Below are 17,281 nucleotides of genomic sequence, written 5' to 3'. Positions count from 1 at the left end.
AATAACACACAGCACACAGATATTGATTCTCGAGAGATGAGTGGCTTTGCAAGATCTCGTCCAAATCTGCCCGGGCTCAGTGATCCAGGTTCTGTCCACGCAGAAACGCTGAGTGCACTTAGCACATGTGTCTCGGCAGCCGGAGTGCACTCTCTCCCTTAATGACCATTAAAACTGATAAATGGCCGGAAACATTACAACCACTTAGCTGCTTGTAGAAATAGCATTTTTACTTTGTAAAGAGCGATCACCAACAAACTGCCCAATTCATTTCCTTCAATATTTTGCAGCTCAGCCTGCCGTGTCCTGTTGGATGATTTGCAGTGTGCTGGTATGCAGATTACTTTTTTGCAGCAGCAGCTTTTTTGAGAAGACGACATCATGCAATTTTTTTTAATGCAGGGAACATTAGCTCCCCTTCAGATGAATGCCTTTATGATCATGCCCTGTCTCTGGTTGAAGTCAAAAGGCATTTGGGGAAATGAATGGGATACATTTACAGTATGAAGCATGAAGAAGCTGAGGCCGGGTAGAACAAAAAGGCAAATTACACCACTGCATCACAAAAGGAGTTCCTCCATGTGATATAATAATGTCGTACTGCATAACGCTGCAAATGACCGAGGGTAAAATTTACAGCGATTCTCTCACAAGAACTCCAACTTGGGAGAAATTTAAGTGAAAGCCGCAGAATTCTACTTAAGTAAAGTACTGCAGCAATCACTCAGCCATAATGAATCCCACGGTGAGTTACTGAGCAACTCTGTCTCCGAATAGAGGAGAGCGAGAGAGATGGCCGGTACCCACAAAATTCAAAGTCATTCTCTCAGTTTATGGAGTTGTTGGCATCAGCACTGAGAAGTTGAGACAGAACTTTTTAGTATAAGAAATAGAAGAAAAAAAATCCATAACACTCCGGATAATGGAATTTTCTGTTTTATGTAGTACCGAAGACTCACGTCTGCATGTGTATGTCTGCTTTGTCCAAGCTCTTCAGTCCTTTCAGACGTGAACTCAGAAAACAGAAAATGTTCACACACCTGAGTCTGGAGTTTTCCTTTAACATATAAAACAACAGGAGATTCTCCCGTCAGTCACGTTCACGTGACAGAAAAAATCTCAGGAGCGTTCAGTTGTGGGGTGGCGCACCAGGCAGGAGATAATATATCAATTTTGTCACATTGGCAGCACCAGAAACTTTTGAATCTTGATGTCCTTCCAAGTTGACATCTTACTGATCGTCTTCTACGTGTAAGACACGTACTCTTCATACTGAGATATTTGTATTTTTTCTGTTTGGTCTTTTTCTTTTGTCTGTCACATATTGAAACGTCATCAACACGATCTGTTTTTGTCCAGCGTCTTGCTGTTGCTGTGTCTTCCTGGCTGGGCGTGGCTTCCAGTCGCTTCCATCTCCCGTCAACACCTATCTGCCCCTGAAATGAACCTCAGGACCACCAGTTGCGCTCCATGGACCAGCCACACTCAGCCAGCACTCCCCCGTCAGTTCTCTGCTCTGAGCAGTAAAGCCACTCTGCCTCTCTCCCCCGGTAGGTCTTTTTCAAGACCCTGACTATCTCTTGGACTGATAGCACTCTGTTGTCCACCCTTCACATTCACCTTGTTTCTACCTCCACCAAGGAGGTCATGATTTAATTGCTTTTTGTCTAACTGCCTGATTATATGAAAACTACTCAACAGATTGTCTTTAAACTTAATAGAAGGATGGGACCTGAGCCAAGACAGAACCCATTTCATTTTGTCACGAATCTGGGGACAGATCCAGGATTGTTTTTCATCAGTATATGTATATATATATATATATATATATATTTCCAATTTCTCAGAGAATGATTACTGGATCGTGATAAAAAAGAACCTGACATGTTAAGTGGACTGATATTTAGTCTAATTTCGTACAGATCCAACTAAGAATCTTGATCTCAAAAATATAAATATGTTTTCATAAGGGGACTATTAGTCCTTGGTGGAGGTACAGTATGCACTTCTTTATAGTTGCAACTAAAATCTGAATCTTATCTCTACTCTTGTGTTCTGCACATTGAGTCAAACACACAGGATTTTGTATTTTAAGGTTCACATCTATTTCTATTTTCCACACTATATTTGGCTTCTATTTATTCTGCTCTAGCCATAAAAAGTATGTAGACTGATCATTTACATCGTATTACTACTCTATATAGTAGTTTGCATCATCAGTGGCAGAGACTGGAAATCAGAGCAGTCTCAGAGACAGTTCTGGCCCCATTTCACATTTCCATCCCTCCATAATCTGAACTGGATTATATTTAAAAACCTTTTACATTTTTCTGTCACTCCTCATGATGTCACACATAACCTCTCTCTGATTGGTTGTTGGTCTGTTAAGTGACATGATAACGTCCCTTGCGCATTGAAAATGAACTGAGAGGTTTCAGACCCATTGACAAATGCAAATTGCTCCTGCGATACCAGGCTAGCAAAGTCCACCATACCCATTCTGGATTGATCACAGGAAATAATTAGGCATTCTTGTATGTCATGAAATTCAGAGGCAACCTTGCTAATTCCAAAATTCTTGTCTTGCAATTTTGTAAGAGCAGAACAGTCAGGCATTTTAAAGAAGAAATATATTTGTTTGATTTCTTTACACAAGGATTCATAAAGAGGACGTCACATTTTCATCATGAAAAAACCAGGGAATAGAAAGTAACATTCTGAAAGCCATTTTGTTCCCTTGCTGACAGATGAATATATATCTGAACTCCGCTGCTTGTGATAACATGTTTATGATGAAGTTGATATATATGCATATATGTATATATGAATCAATCATTAAATCAATCCTGAAGGTAAATCTAACTCTGACTGACGGGATCAGCAGTGACTTCAGTGAACACGTATATACTTGTACATTGATGAGTTGTTGACACCATGTTCTCACCCCACACTCAAATCAGTGCCTGAGACAATTAACAGGTTTATAATGCTGTAATTAAAATGCACCAACATGCACTAGAAAAATCATACAGTCACCAGTTTCTTTCTAATTTTAAACACAAGTGTCTCTCTACAGAGAGCGACAAGGGTGCACACTCTGCACTGGAAACTAGCATGACATTAAGACATGATGTTCAAAACTGTGACATTGGATTTCCCTTTTCCTCGATGAAACAAAGAGAGGCAAAAACATGTAGCATAGATCTTCAAGTAGTTTCTTCGTCTCAGCCACGGCAGATTGTATAAAAACATGGACAACGTGTTCCCACTTCCTCCCACTATCTAGAAATCAAGCCAAAATGTCCTGGATCAGAATGCGGCCATCTCCCGCATGTGTAGTGTTGGGATGTAAGTACTTTTAGATTCATTTTCCAATCATAATGATGTTAAAGACTGTTGCTTTAGAGAATAGGCTACACTCATTTTTACTATTAATACTAAAGTTAAATTAAAAAGCAAGTACTTACTCTTACTCAAGGAGTAAAGTTAATGAGGTGTTTTTTATTTTTTTTATTTTAGTTGATTCCATTTTGTCTGTTTGTACTTTTAGTAAAAAACTAAACTAAAATGACATGGACCATCTTTGAGTCAAATCCATGTTCTTTGACTCTTTACTTTGGTCCCATCCACTAACATAAAGCATGGAGGTTTATGACCTATTCTGCAGCCAGCCACCAGGGGGCGATCAAGACTTTTGGGCTCCGCTTGTACAATGCAGTCATGTCGTCCATCTTTATATAAAGTAAATCGTCTCAACAGCTGGATTTTACTTGACTTCATTGCAGCCCAATTAGTAATAACAAGGGAGGTCAACACTGTATAGCTGCATTCTTCGGAGGGGCAGTATATATGTAAAGACAAATGTCCAAGCGAGATCCAAGAGAGAGAGAGAGTGGGGGTGTTGATGCTTCTAACATGCAACATATGCAAATGTGAAAATAACCAAAAGAATAGAAATCTGAGGATGAAAAAGCAGAGCCACACACTGATGAAGATGTGAAGAGAGTTTTTGGTGATAAGGGACGACGTCAGTGCGATGTGCTGAAAACAAAAACATGATATCTGCAGCGGAATTCTAACATTACATTCTTCCTCTGTCTGTGTTCATGTGCATGCGTCTGACCAGAGAATGTCCTTCAGTGTTCTTTATATTTCAAAGGCAAACTCCGGACAAATCCAATTGTTCCAAATTTTTCTGGGGTTCATGTCTCATTTCCCTGACTGACACGGGTAACACATTGCTAAAAGCAACACAAACTCTTTGCAGTCTAACTTTCAGCGGGAGCATGAATATGGCCCAGTAACAGTGTGTGAAATGAGGGACTTCTTTTTGCAGTGGATCCATTTCCAAAACTGCCTTGCTAATTAATCCCAAAAGCGGCTGACCAACGCAGTAAGAGGGAATGCTTTGCACATTTTGCAAGATTAGGGAAATGCATCACAGTCGGGATGTTCTCTCGTCAGACTGCCACTGTCCCAACATGAGCTCTCTGCTCGCTCAGCCACTCCAATGTGTGACATTCAGATAGCTCTGCAATATTTGTTCTGCAGACGCAGTCTTTCAACAAACACTCACAGACAATTATACAGCGGGACGCTTTCATTTATTCCAATGTGTTTGCCAGCTGGCTTTTCACAATCTTGCAGCATTACAACGGATGTTCATTTTGGAAAACAAGCATAAACATAAAATAACTCGAAATTCAGTGTTTATGTGTGAACCCCGTCATCTGTGGGGTTGCAACATCCTAACTCCTAAGGCCAAGTTCTTTGTATTTGTTTATTCATTTATTCTAGGTGTTCATATTAGCATATGAAATTGACCCTGAAATGGAATATTTCTATTTTTATGTCAGCTTTAGTTTTAGATAAGATTCACTTTTCATTTATACACTTAGTTTTGGTCTTTATGCTTCCATAACAGTATGATAGACGTCATCAGCCACCAAATATTGCATTTTAGACCATTAAAAATAATTTTTCTCTATAGCAGTTTTTAAAGTCAGATAGTTCTGGTTCCGATCTTTTATTTCCCTCTGGTTTAAAGTTAAACTTAACAATCATTGAAAATGATAAAATCCTCTTTGCTTGGAACCACAGAAACACTTGAAAATATAACAGGTCACTGTCAGATTAAAGCCCCTTTTCCATTAGTCAAAAACCCTCTAACACCCACGAACATCTCTGGCTTCTGTCTGCAGTGGGAACGGATACAGTCGGTATTTGCTCCCACCTTGGAGGGAGTGAGGTAAGGTTTCTATTGGCTCCAATCGGCAGTGATTTCTTCTTCATTTTAGTGGTTGTAGACGCTGACGCTGCAGCTTCACTGGTGCAATGGTATCACAGGCATATAACTTCAGGGTGTCGGTGCGTAAATAGCCATGAACGTTTGTGTACATATTGTTCTTTACATCTTGGAATGAACAGGGATTTATTTCTTTGTATCATGAAAAATGCAACACTGACACGACAGCGAGGTTTGAGAGAGCTTCTCTGTTTCCAGCAACATTGTGACGTCAAAGAACATGACTCACCAGGATGAGCAAATCCTCTACTGGCAATAGGTAATAAATAATGAAAAATATACTTTTTAGTGGGTTTGCCCATGTTTGAAAAACCTGCATACACCAACTGATATAGTAATATCGGTGTTAAAGAGGTGTAAGTAATGCTGCACAGACACACACTCCTCTCAAGTCTCAAGAGAAAAGGTGACTGACAATCTACTGTACCTGCATAATCATATAAAACCCCCGAAGTTAAATTAACTCTTAGGTCACTTACTCATTTTCCACAGGGGATCAAGACTGCCAGATGTTGAGGACAATTTGTGGCTGGTTCTTGTCTGGAGTCCTCTGCACGTGTGGTGAGGACACAGTCAGTCACACACTAGTGTGTCAGAGCAGCACTATCAGTGTTCAATAAATAACTGAGAAGTATATCTCACACCTGTTCAGTACCGTCACTGCATTATCCCTTTGATCCATAGTATAAGTCAACAAAACCTCCTGTGTAGTTTCATCTATTGTTCGAATCATTGGCTCACTAAACAAAGAACATAAAATGTGAATCATGATGGCGCTGAACGAGAGGCAGCTCTGCATGCTACCTTCTCCTCAGATGGTCAACGTGGCGCCAGCTATCGCAGAGCATGTGGCGCTGCGGCCGTCATCTTTGAAAGCCACTGAAGCTGTGGCTTTGGCCGCCAACCAGCTGCATGGCCCCGTGGCAAGGAGCGCGCCCCCAGACAGAGGATCAGCCGGAGCGCTGGCGTCCACACAACAGGAGGGGCCTCAGGCACCACAAGTGGAGACGCACAGGCCTGGTGCTACTCTGTGGGTTTAATGGCCTTTGTGTTCTTTGAAGTGCTTTATAATGATGATGGGGTGAGTGCATTAAGACTGCAGCTCGCTGGGCCAATCACACTGACAGGGTCGTTACTAAAGTATAGCAGGTCCTTCCTGGGAGCCGCTGCTCCGCACCCTACCCCGAACAAACAGCCTGATTTTATTTGTACCATTACAGAGCACTCCAGCGAAGCCGCCCTGCATCCTGTCACAGAGGTGAGAAAGCCTTATTGAACATTTTAGATTGGAACAATATTTGTTCTGAAATGTGAAACAGCAGGCCGCCTCGTTCCCTCTATCATACATGACAGGCAATCAGCGGCAGTTTTTATTACCTCGCATGTGATGTCAGGAAATCAGTTTGATTTGTGCTCGTCTATCACCCAGTGTTATTTATTACACCCTGGTTGAGTCGGTAAGCCCAACATGTTTCGTATCTATTTAATCAAGAGTTTTATTTTGCTGATGATACCGATTTCATGCTACATTATAGCCATAACTGTTTAAACGACGTATCCTTACTTCACCGGGAAATATTTAATTTATTGATTTATCTTCATTGCTGCTCCGAACACATCAGAGCCCACTACACTAATACTGTAAAACAAACAGAGCATAAACAATCAATATTGATCCTGCAGTTGTTGCACAGTCTTGTTCATTTTGAGGTTGAACTGAAAGATGGTGAGATTCAGGAGAGAAAAAATATTTAGTTTGTCTTTGCATGATGCCCTTAGGTCAAAACAACTCATTTAGATCTCACTCCCACTCTTCACGTCCACCGCTCCTGCTTTCATTTTCTATATCAGCTTTACAATATTGTACGCTGTGCACTTTAAAAATCACTCTCCAAAATGCCCCCACTCCTCCTGTTGACTTTTGGCATCATTTCTGCTCTATTATCCAATTCAGTCATTTCCCTCATTCCTTTCTCTCTTTGTTTTAGCTTCTTAAACCCCCCTAGGGCTTTCGTTTCTATCACCTGCAAAGTGTGTAATCCATTTTCCCTGTTATGCATTCCTATCAGTTTTATTTTATGGGTGACTAAAGTAAATTTGCAGCAGCAGAGACGGTGGGAGGCTGCGGGTGAGATGTCGGGGGAGCTAATCATAGAATATGGGCCAGGTGCAGGCAGATCTCCCGGAGATCCAGAGTTACGGGCCTCACTGTTGAAATTAATACCGAAAAGGAAAGAGATGAGGGTTCAGGTGGGGGGGCTGCAGATAGAATAATGTTCTGATATCAAATCGGGTTCTTGGATTGACCGTAATGTGAAATCCCTCACTTGTCATTTCTGTTCCCATCAAAGTCTGTCCGCTGCCAAACACAACTATTACAAATAATATAATCCACTAAAATATTTGACTATTTGGTGTAAAACATTTTTTAGAGTCGGCACCTCCTGACCACCGTCCATGTAAAGTAATAAGATACGATTGAATAAGATAAGCTCCATAGATCCATGCTCGGGAAATTCACTTGTAGACAAGAGAACATGTGTAAGTGCAAAATAGAAGAAAAAGCAATAAAAGTATATTAGAGAGTAAATATACTTGAGCAAAGTTTAGTGCAGGCTGATGGCACGAGGATGTATACTTAGTACAATGTATAAGGAGATATTTTAATAAATGTATATATAGACTGAGGTACACAATATAAATATTAGTATAAAAACGTCATGTGTTACATGTATATTAAAGTAGTTTAATTTCACCATCGTATACTAAATAGCTGTATTCTTTTTATAGTATTAATTATATAAAGATAGATGTACATATATAAATAAAAAGTAAAAAATTCAGCAGTATACAACATGACAAATATATGAAATGTATAAAAAATGCTGTATATATTTTAGTATATTTAGTATATATATATTATATACATATATATATATATATAATAGTCACTGAATTACAGCAATAACTTGATTTGCTTCTATCTACAAGCAGCCAGTAAGCTTCATGAATTAGCTAACGTTACACAGCTAATACAAAAGCAGTGTTAGCTCTTTCGCTGATGGTGGGCTAGGAAAATAATAATATTATAGAAAGAGTATAGATATATAGAGTTTTGTTGTTAGCCTCAAACCTTGCTTTTGCAAGCAAATACTAAGAGATAATGTTATTACCTCCATTGAGGAGCTTATGTACTCTTCTGTGTAAATAGTTCGCAGGATTACACAAAAACTGTCATTTTTGTAGTTAGTTGGAGCAGTTTGTGGAGGGCTGGGGCATGACCCAAGGACGAAGCCATTTCACTTTGGAGTGGATCAGGACAAATGGCCGGATCCATAAATTGGCCAAATAATGGCTGGTGTAGGTTTTGGCACTCTTCTGTTTACAGGTGGAGAGTGAATCCGGTGATTATTTGAAATGTTGTCATTTTCACACATTCTCTGACTTTACACCACCTCAGTGCTATGGTTCCAAATGAATATTTAATGTGCTCCATTCTCGGGTGTGTGGCGTCTCCCAGTCGGCTCGTTCTCGTTGACTATTGTGGGTTTCTGCTCAATATTCCATCACTGTTCCTTTCGCACTGGAGGATTTTCGAGTCTAATTTGAAATCCGGCTGATCATCACATCAGACCAGCCTTGAATCAGAAACGCCCCTGCAATTGGAGAGTCGACTCTGACCCAACGTCTGCCCAATTATCCTCCAGAGAAGGGGCCAGCGTTAGCGAACAGTGGCAGAAGTTCAGAGAATTAAATTCAGAAGGAAGAAAATATCCTCCTTCCACTGTTGTGTTAATGAATGTACTGATTAAAGAGAGGGCAAGCCAGCTCCTTTCACACACTGTGCTTTTAAATAATCCAGAAATAGACATCTGAGGAACGATGAACGTCGAGCGTCCTCCGGGTACACGGCAATGCCGGAGGAAGGGGAGTTCACACTAACCTGAGAACTCCATTGTGCTGAAAGCCTTTTTCCTATTTCACCTGCGTCTCCTACGTGAGCCTCCTCCAGAGACCTGCCTGTTGCTTCCTTTCCTCATTTGTCAATGGAAAGGATGTGTGCTATTATCTGCCCCCAACATTGCTGAGAGCTAAGCATGTTTATATATAGCTGCAAGAGCGACAGGCACTTATAAACATTTTGACTCAAAGCAACTCAAGGTGTTTTCAGCCGGTCGTCAGAGCAACTGGGAGCACTTTCCTCTGGTATGTGCTGTGCTACCAGACATAATGAGGTGCACGGGGTGTGCACTGACTCTCGATGAGGCAATAAATAACATTATTAGTTATTAATGTGATGTGTAACTACAGTGGGTCAAGTCTGTACAGAGCAGAAGAGACACTGTGCTTTTAACGGCACCACGTGTTTTAATGTGAACACATAGATTTCAATTGATCATCTGTCAGTGGGAGGACAGAACACGACAGGCAAAGCATTGATTTTAATGTAACAGCTGGATTACATAAGCATACTGTTATTATGAAGATCTTTATTATTATGACTATGTTTAATTATTATTATTATTATCATCATCATCCTTACAGTTAGGATCACTAACTCAGTGAGTTGTTTCAATGCTGCCAAAAGTGACATGTCTTTTCATGTGTTTCTTAAGGAGAATTACACGATCCTAATTTTCAGGAATGTCACATTTCCACATTCGTTTTTAATCAAATCAAAATGTTGCCGGAAAAAACGGCTGTTGGCAGCGCTGAGCCACTTTTGGCCAGGATCCCATGTGGGTCGAGCCCTCGAGTGTATTTATGTGCAAGAGAAGGAGCGAGGGAGCGTGTGCAGGAGGAGGTGTGACACACCTGAGCAAAAAATAGGTTCTTTGAGCGTTGGAGCATAATTCTGCTCTTGTGAATTTCCCACGCACCACTGTTACATTTTAATCATGCACTGGAGAGAGGGGAACCTTGAGTTTGTTGAAACTGACGCCTACAGAAACCTGCATCTGCATTGCTAATCACACTCCAGCAAAGGGCCCCACAGACTCGCCCCGTCTTCCCTGTCAAACTAAAGATTCATCTCCAATAACAACGAGCACTCCGTAGCTCGCTGAATTGCTAATGTGTGGCGGGGCTACATCTGGAGAGGGTCGTCACTGTCCTGTTACTTTGACCACATCTGCATTCAGAATAACAGCACAGACATGGAGAGAACCAACGCACTGACTCTATCCCATGACGATACGTTTCCTGTGTAACTGATCTGTGCATCGACACAGGTCATTTTATCTTTCATCTTAATTCAAACATTTGTGAATCCCTGCCTTCAAAGTTATTCAAGGTTTTTTTGTTGCAGAGCTGTGTTGTAGCCACTCAGTCTTTTTTTTTTTTTATAATTCCTGAGCACCTAGCATCAGAAACCTGAGCTGCACCCCGTTTTTGTGACTATTTTGAGAATACTCTCTGAGAGCTCTTATTCCAGCTAAAAGGTAGCGTCAGTTTACGAGCAGTTGATGCACGTTATATCATCTTCCTAGTACAGCATTTGGGGAACTTCTCTCTTGTCTCCACTTGTTGCAGCCACCCCCCCCCCCCTTTGCTTAAGAACTCCCTAAGTGCCCCTCACCCTGTACATTGTGGTAACAGATGACATCTACAGAATGCATCTATGGATCACTTTTCAATGGCTCTATGATTGAATCTTTTCGGGGAACATTCTTACAAAATGGGACATTTCGTCACCACTGCGACAAGATATATTTGCACTGGAAAGATTTGTGAACATGAACCTTGGGATGTGATGGCATGTGTTGTTCCAGTTGAAAAACATTTTCAGTGACGGTGCAGCTTTTTGTGTGCTGCTCTGCACACTCTAGATGACTTGCAGTATATTTTTGGAAGGCTGCTTGGAGGACAGCAAGCAAGTTGAGCAAAAGTTCAACTCGGAGCCTTGTGTTGTTCCTTGTTTCTTCTCTCCAATAATAATGAGTTACTGTCTGGTAGACAGCAACACATGGTCTTTTATAGTTTAATGCTGCTTGATAATATGGTGCGATAAAGATAATCATTAAACAGTTAAAGTGGTGTGTTTATGAATTTGCCAACTCCTTGCATTAATAATGGGTTTGGCAGCCAGCTGTTGTTTTACTGTCGTAATTGGTGCTTGTACGACGATGACTTTAATTCATGTGCAACAATATAAGAGTAGGTTTGTCGGAGTCCAAAATAAACACAAGACAGCAAAAGTACCAAACTTCACAGAGCTTAAGTTTGTGTGAATGCTCCCTAATTTAACGGAATCTGTTCATTCTGACTTAATTGAGTTAAATTAACTGGTGGCCTGACACAGAGCTACTGCCTCACAGTGTAGTGTAGCGTACTGCTCTGGTGGCTTCAGCAACACAGCCGCGCTTCTTTCAGCCTTCCATTCCTCCGACAGCCTTTCCTGCATCCACACCATGTGAGGACGATACACAAGCTCCTATGTTCATGCCGTTTGAATCATACTCAGTGGTAGAAAATTCTGAACATTAAATTCATGATACAGTTTTTAAAAAACTGAGTAAAAGCATGAATTCACCAACACCCTGTCCACGTTAATGGAGTGTCTCGTCCAGGTCAATAAAACAAAGATTTTTGTTTGAGACAGAGATTTACTATATAATAAATAGGGAATTATTTAATCTGATATATTATTAAAATAATTTTCCTGTCATATCTTTATTGTCAACTCTCTAAACTGCTTTCAGACATGCACTGAACTGCAGATAATCTCCAGAAATTATCCAGAGGAGCTGTATGTGAGAACGCAAATGTCTTAGTCAGTTCCAGAATTGTCCCAGGAAGTCTCCATGAGGATACGACAGGAGATTGGTCTGAGGATCCCCTGAAGCGAGTGGGCGCTTTGATGACGCTTCTAACACTGAAAAAAAAGTGATAAAACCAAAAAGAATACAAATAGAGGAACCAAACACGTAGAAGACACCGATGAAGTTATCAGATTCCAGAGCTTTTGTTGGAACTATCCAACGCTGATGTCCATGTGCTGTTAACATCTTATCTCCTGTTGCAGACATTTTCTGGAGTTTGAAATGTGAATTGTCCCTTTTTACTTAAGTTGAATTCCCTTACATTTTATGAACATGTGGCTGTTGGACAGTTTCCTGTGGGTCTCAAACACTAACATTGCTTTTTCACATTATTGGCCCCATGTGAGAGAAATCAAAGAGCCAGGAAGCAACAAGCTGCTTGGTGTCAACTTATTTGTTTGCTTGTCAAGAGTGGTGACCAATGAAAGGGGCGTGGACCTTGACTCGCGAGGTCGTGCAAGTCAAGACTTTGGTCACGGTTGGTTACAAGGAGGCACAGAGATCAGTTTGTGCCGATTCAAACACCGGAACACTTTGATGCACTCGATAAGAACTGTGAAACCCTCCCACATGACACGATGCCCGCGAGGTACTACCGAACCAACAGAGGAGGTGGCGTGAGGGAAGGCAAGAAGAGGAAGCCTGCGGAGGAGAGCAGAAAAACAAACAATAGGTGGAAGGGTGGAGAGAGGCAGGGGTGGGGGCAGCACCACCTTCCACTCTTCCATCCATTATCTCCTTCCCCCATCCCCCTCTCACCCTTAACGAGGGATAGTTTTCTCCTCTCCTCTCATCTCTCTCCTCCCCTCAGTTCCTGGCCGTCTCCGGGGACCAAACACACCCCTGACAGGTTGCCATGGAAACGCCTCACACATACTCTCTCCCTTTCTCTCTCTCGCAGACACGCATCCTCTCTCTGTCTCCCGCTCCGTGTCTTGCAGCGGTAGCGGCTGCATCCTCTCTCTCCTCGATTAGCATCCCTCTTGCTCAGAGACAGCAGGGGCGGCAGTTGTCGAAACCCTGAGCTACCTGCAGCTGAATTCATCCGTCACCAGCAAACTTGCGAGAAAACCTACTTTTATGTTGATGCACGAACACGAGATGCAAGACTATTGTCTGAGTGGTGAATTATTTGACACAGCTCAGCAAACTATTGTTCCTGAACGCCCATCTATCTTTATTTTTAGACATGACTCGCAAATGCATTTCTGGCTATTTCCCTTGAACTTTGCTCTCCATTATAAAGATAAGAACGTCCAGATTCAATTTGCACCCAATTACCTTGGACCATGCCATACTCAATTAATGGCCGCGGACGTCAGACAAGAGACAGTAGCTAAGTCCCTTCACTGGAGAGATACTCATTTATAATTCAGCCCTATATCTCATACTTAAGGTCAAGATAGAAGTGTGTAAAGTGGTTTTTCTTTTTTTTGCAAGCACTCATCTGCATGAGAGACTCTATCTACACAATAGCTGACCCCCTGCAGGCTTTTAGAAATCCAGGTCCACTCTGGGAGGAGGGGGGGGAGTTATGAAGACAGGAGTGTGTTCTGTGCTGCAGGGCCACTTTGACTCACAGCAGAGCGCCAGCATCCAACTTCATACAGTGCATGTGTCATCCCCGCTGTGCAGCTCGGGGAGGGCTTCATCCACCTTGTGAAGTGAGTTGGTGTCATCGTGTCACCTGGTGTGCAGATGCAACCGCTCTGCTGCAACACTCGCATCCACGGGCGTCACCAAACCCCGAGCAGAAAAAAAAAAAGCTTTCCACATTTTTTTTTTTTTTCCAATTATGAAATCTCTCTTGATCAGCAGTGGGTGTTATGAGGGAGAAGTGTCGTCACCCACCCCAAACTCACACACAGTGAATGCAGCACATTTTCATTTACACCTACATGACTGTCAGAGCTGAGGCACAGCTTCCATCTCCGTTCATCACCTCACAGGGACCTCATCACTTTTTATTTATTTATCCGATTAAATTACCAAAGTCCTCCCGCCCACAGACTGCTGATGAAACCAAGGGTCATTATCTTTCCCTCCCATGACAGCCAGGTGATGGTGAGTTGTGCAGGGACAGCTTCTCACTCATCTTGGCAACAGATAGATTGAAAGCACAGATTGAATGCCCCCTGCCCTCCATCCCAAACTATAAGACATGTTGAAGGCTCAGTGTGGGGTGAGTCTTACCTTTCCTTTCACCTGCTCCTGCACACGCCAAAATCCACCTTCACGTTTTACATCACTGAGTGGGAGTCCGAGGCACACACACACACACTCTCTCACACACACACACACACACACACACACACACACACACACACACACACACACACACACACACACACACACACACACACGCACTAACTGTCACTGACACACACTTGCACAGACTGTGAATGCAATCCTGTCACTGAGTTGCTCTCCTTCCACTCTGTCTTGCCTGGAAAAAACTACCCTGAAGAAAATCCGTTGTTTGTCTTTTAATGTCTTTAATTTCATTCATATTAGATCTGCATCTCTCTCCAGTCACCAGGCTGCTAATCCGTCCTGACGGCGGCTCCGGGTTTGACGAGGGGAGGCAGCGGCACCGCGATGGATGACGGCGGGTAGAGAGAGAGAGAGAGAGAGAGAGAGAGAGAGAGAGAGAGAGAGAGAGAGGGATGGAGAGAATGAGAGAGAGAGAGAGCGTCAAGCACGCAGCTGCGACTAGAGAGGCCGGGCTGTCTTTGCCTTCAGAATAAAAGCCTAGAATTTAAAGAAGACATAAAAACAAGCATCAGATAATGAGGTCCAGTGGATGACTCCACTTGTATGTCCTCCAGATGTTGCCCAGGGGTTTATTTCGCCCTATTGACGTGAACGAGATCTATTCGCAGAAACTGAATATTATGTAATCCTAGTTATATATTTACTAGTGTGTCATCATCTTAATTGTACAAATAGTTGTTTTCTTACCCTAGACTATATTAAAGTACTTTATATTTACATCAGGAGAGGGTCGTCCCCACAGAGGCCGCCATGTCCAGAAGGACACAGTGAACCTTTGAAGGAAGAAATGAATGAATTCATCAGTTTTTGAGATAAGAGATAAGAACTGTACATACAATGCGTAAAGACAAATATTTCATTTGCTGTATCTCTCAGTTTGTGACATATTTATTAACTACTAATGATAAATCCTGATCAGGAACATGTTCTGCAGGTTAATATAAGGCTGATTTGTATGATCGTTAACTAAGGCTTTGTCCCAAACTACCCATTCATTCACTATCCCCTACTCACTATATAGGGACTTCTATGTAGAGGACTATATGGTGAGCACATCAGCAGAAGACGCTAATGTGTAGTGTTCCTTTGTGACTGTGATTACGTTATTGTCACTGGATTATGATGTAAAACAACATCTGCCAGTGAAAAATCCCATTATAAAATTGAAATGTTGATTTTACACTTCAATATACTTCTTGAATGACCATCTTTAAATTAAGGAATAAACTTGTTTGTTGCAGTTTGTGCTGTGATGTGCAGCTCCACTCTTATTACATTTGTACAAGTTGCATGATGGTACATTGCTCGATAAGTGATCATTGGTTACATTACTATTCACAATGCATAGTGGGAAACAAAAAGCTTGCTAGGGTTTAAAGGATAAGTAGTATGGATGGATGGAGTTTAGTGATAACATGAAATAACGTGGGATCATGAAAGTTGTTCTCTTCACCACCATTCCCATCATAGCAGTCAATTTCTGCCTGTTGGGATTTCTTCAGTGTTCATCATTGAGTTTTTAAATCAAAGCCTCCTTCCAACCAAACAAACCAGTAAAAACAGGATCAAGCAAATGTCCAAATTGCTCCAAGCTCGTAGCTGCACTTCCAGTCACCACACGAGGGAAGTCAATTAGATGAACAGTGGTTTGTGAAATTAATTGGTAAACTAGTGAAGTGTCCATTTGAAACCATGGTCTGTTCTCTCCTTCAGAATTATTCCTTCTCATTAGTGAGTCCTCTTCAAACTGTTCTACAATATACTTAATATGTTACTTTTTATTGTTGGTGTGCTGGACGTTTTGCTTAGAGCTTGAACACATTGTGTTCATCCTACCTGGAAGATTTCATAGTGAATGTTTTTCGTAAAATGACACTAAAAATTATTGTGATTTGCTTATATAAGTTTGAATGATTTACTAGCTGGTGTTATTTTTACATGCATTGCACGTCGACTCTTTCAGAGGTCTGTTAAGCAACTAACACAATATTCAAACCCAAGTCTGCTACTTTTCAACAGTAATAAAACAAACGTTATGCTTTTACTTTGATGACAACTTGCTGAAGAGGAAATGATTGTATGAATGTTGTTGCCATGATGGAGATCAGCACCCATGACTACCATGAATGTCTTTGTCAGTCCAACATGGTGAAATGAGGAATTTATCCAAGGCCGCAGAAAAAGACCAGCAGTGTGCCTTTAATCACAGATTAAAGGCACACTGCTGGTCCACTCCCCCCAACTGATGTTGATCAGTGAGAGAAAAAGAAAAGGCTGTTGAAGTCATTGCGTGAGTACAGTTTGTTGTGTGTGTGCATGTGTATAATAATGTGTTCAAAATACCTGATGTCAGAAGAGTGGAAGTCAAGGACAGCTTGACAAGCACACATCAGATCTCCCTGGATTATTCACAATGCACAGATGAAGAAGATGCTGCGTATGATTTGATGATTATTTAATATCTTTGGTATTTCTTGCCATCTATTTCTTACATCTATCACATCTTTGAATAAATCTTCTTGGACAGTCAACATGAATGATAGGAAGAACATATTCACACATTACAAAAACAAATCATTATCGTAGTTGGACTTTACATATCAGTGTTTTATGAAAAGGTCAATATCCTAAAGAGGATATGATTCCACATATCCACTCACTGTCAGCTTAAATCATCTTTACATCAGGAGTGTGCAAGGGCAACATGTTAAAAAAAAGGTTAAAAACTGATTAAGACTTTATTAGAAAAATCTAATGATTTTGTGATTTTATTTTGAAAGATTGGTAGGATGTCCTGTCATATTCTCGGTGGTTTACCAGGATGGTGGGAATTTGGTCTTCCAAGTTAATCAGTCTGCTATTACCAGTGAACAGCAGCTCA

The 17,281-nt window shown here is 41.4% G+C and overlaps 1 protein-coding gene across 1 annotated transcript in view; it reads right to left on the bottom strand.

The window, feature by feature from the left end:
- Positions 1-14,764, bottom strand: part of lingo2b (leucine rich repeat and Ig domain containing 2b) — a 36,481-nt gene extending 21,717 nt beyond the window's left edge. The window contains exon 1 of the mRNA XM_020084855.2: positions 14,320-14,764. The gene's annotated coding sequence lies outside the window, so the exon portion shown is untranslated. The remainder of the gene's footprint in view (positions 1-14,319) is intronic.
- Between the last annotated feature and the right edge of the window lie 2,517 nt (positions 14,765-17,281).

This window comes from Paralichthys olivaceus, chromosome 12, assembly GCF_024713975.1.
Source record: "Paralichthys olivaceus isolate ysfri-2021 chromosome 12, ASM2471397v2, whole genome shotgun sequence".
Taxonomy (NCBI): domain Eukaryota; kingdom Metazoa; phylum Chordata; class Actinopteri; order Pleuronectiformes; family Paralichthyidae; genus Paralichthys; species Paralichthys olivaceus.
This window is presented reverse-complemented; position numbering and strand designations above follow the sequence as displayed.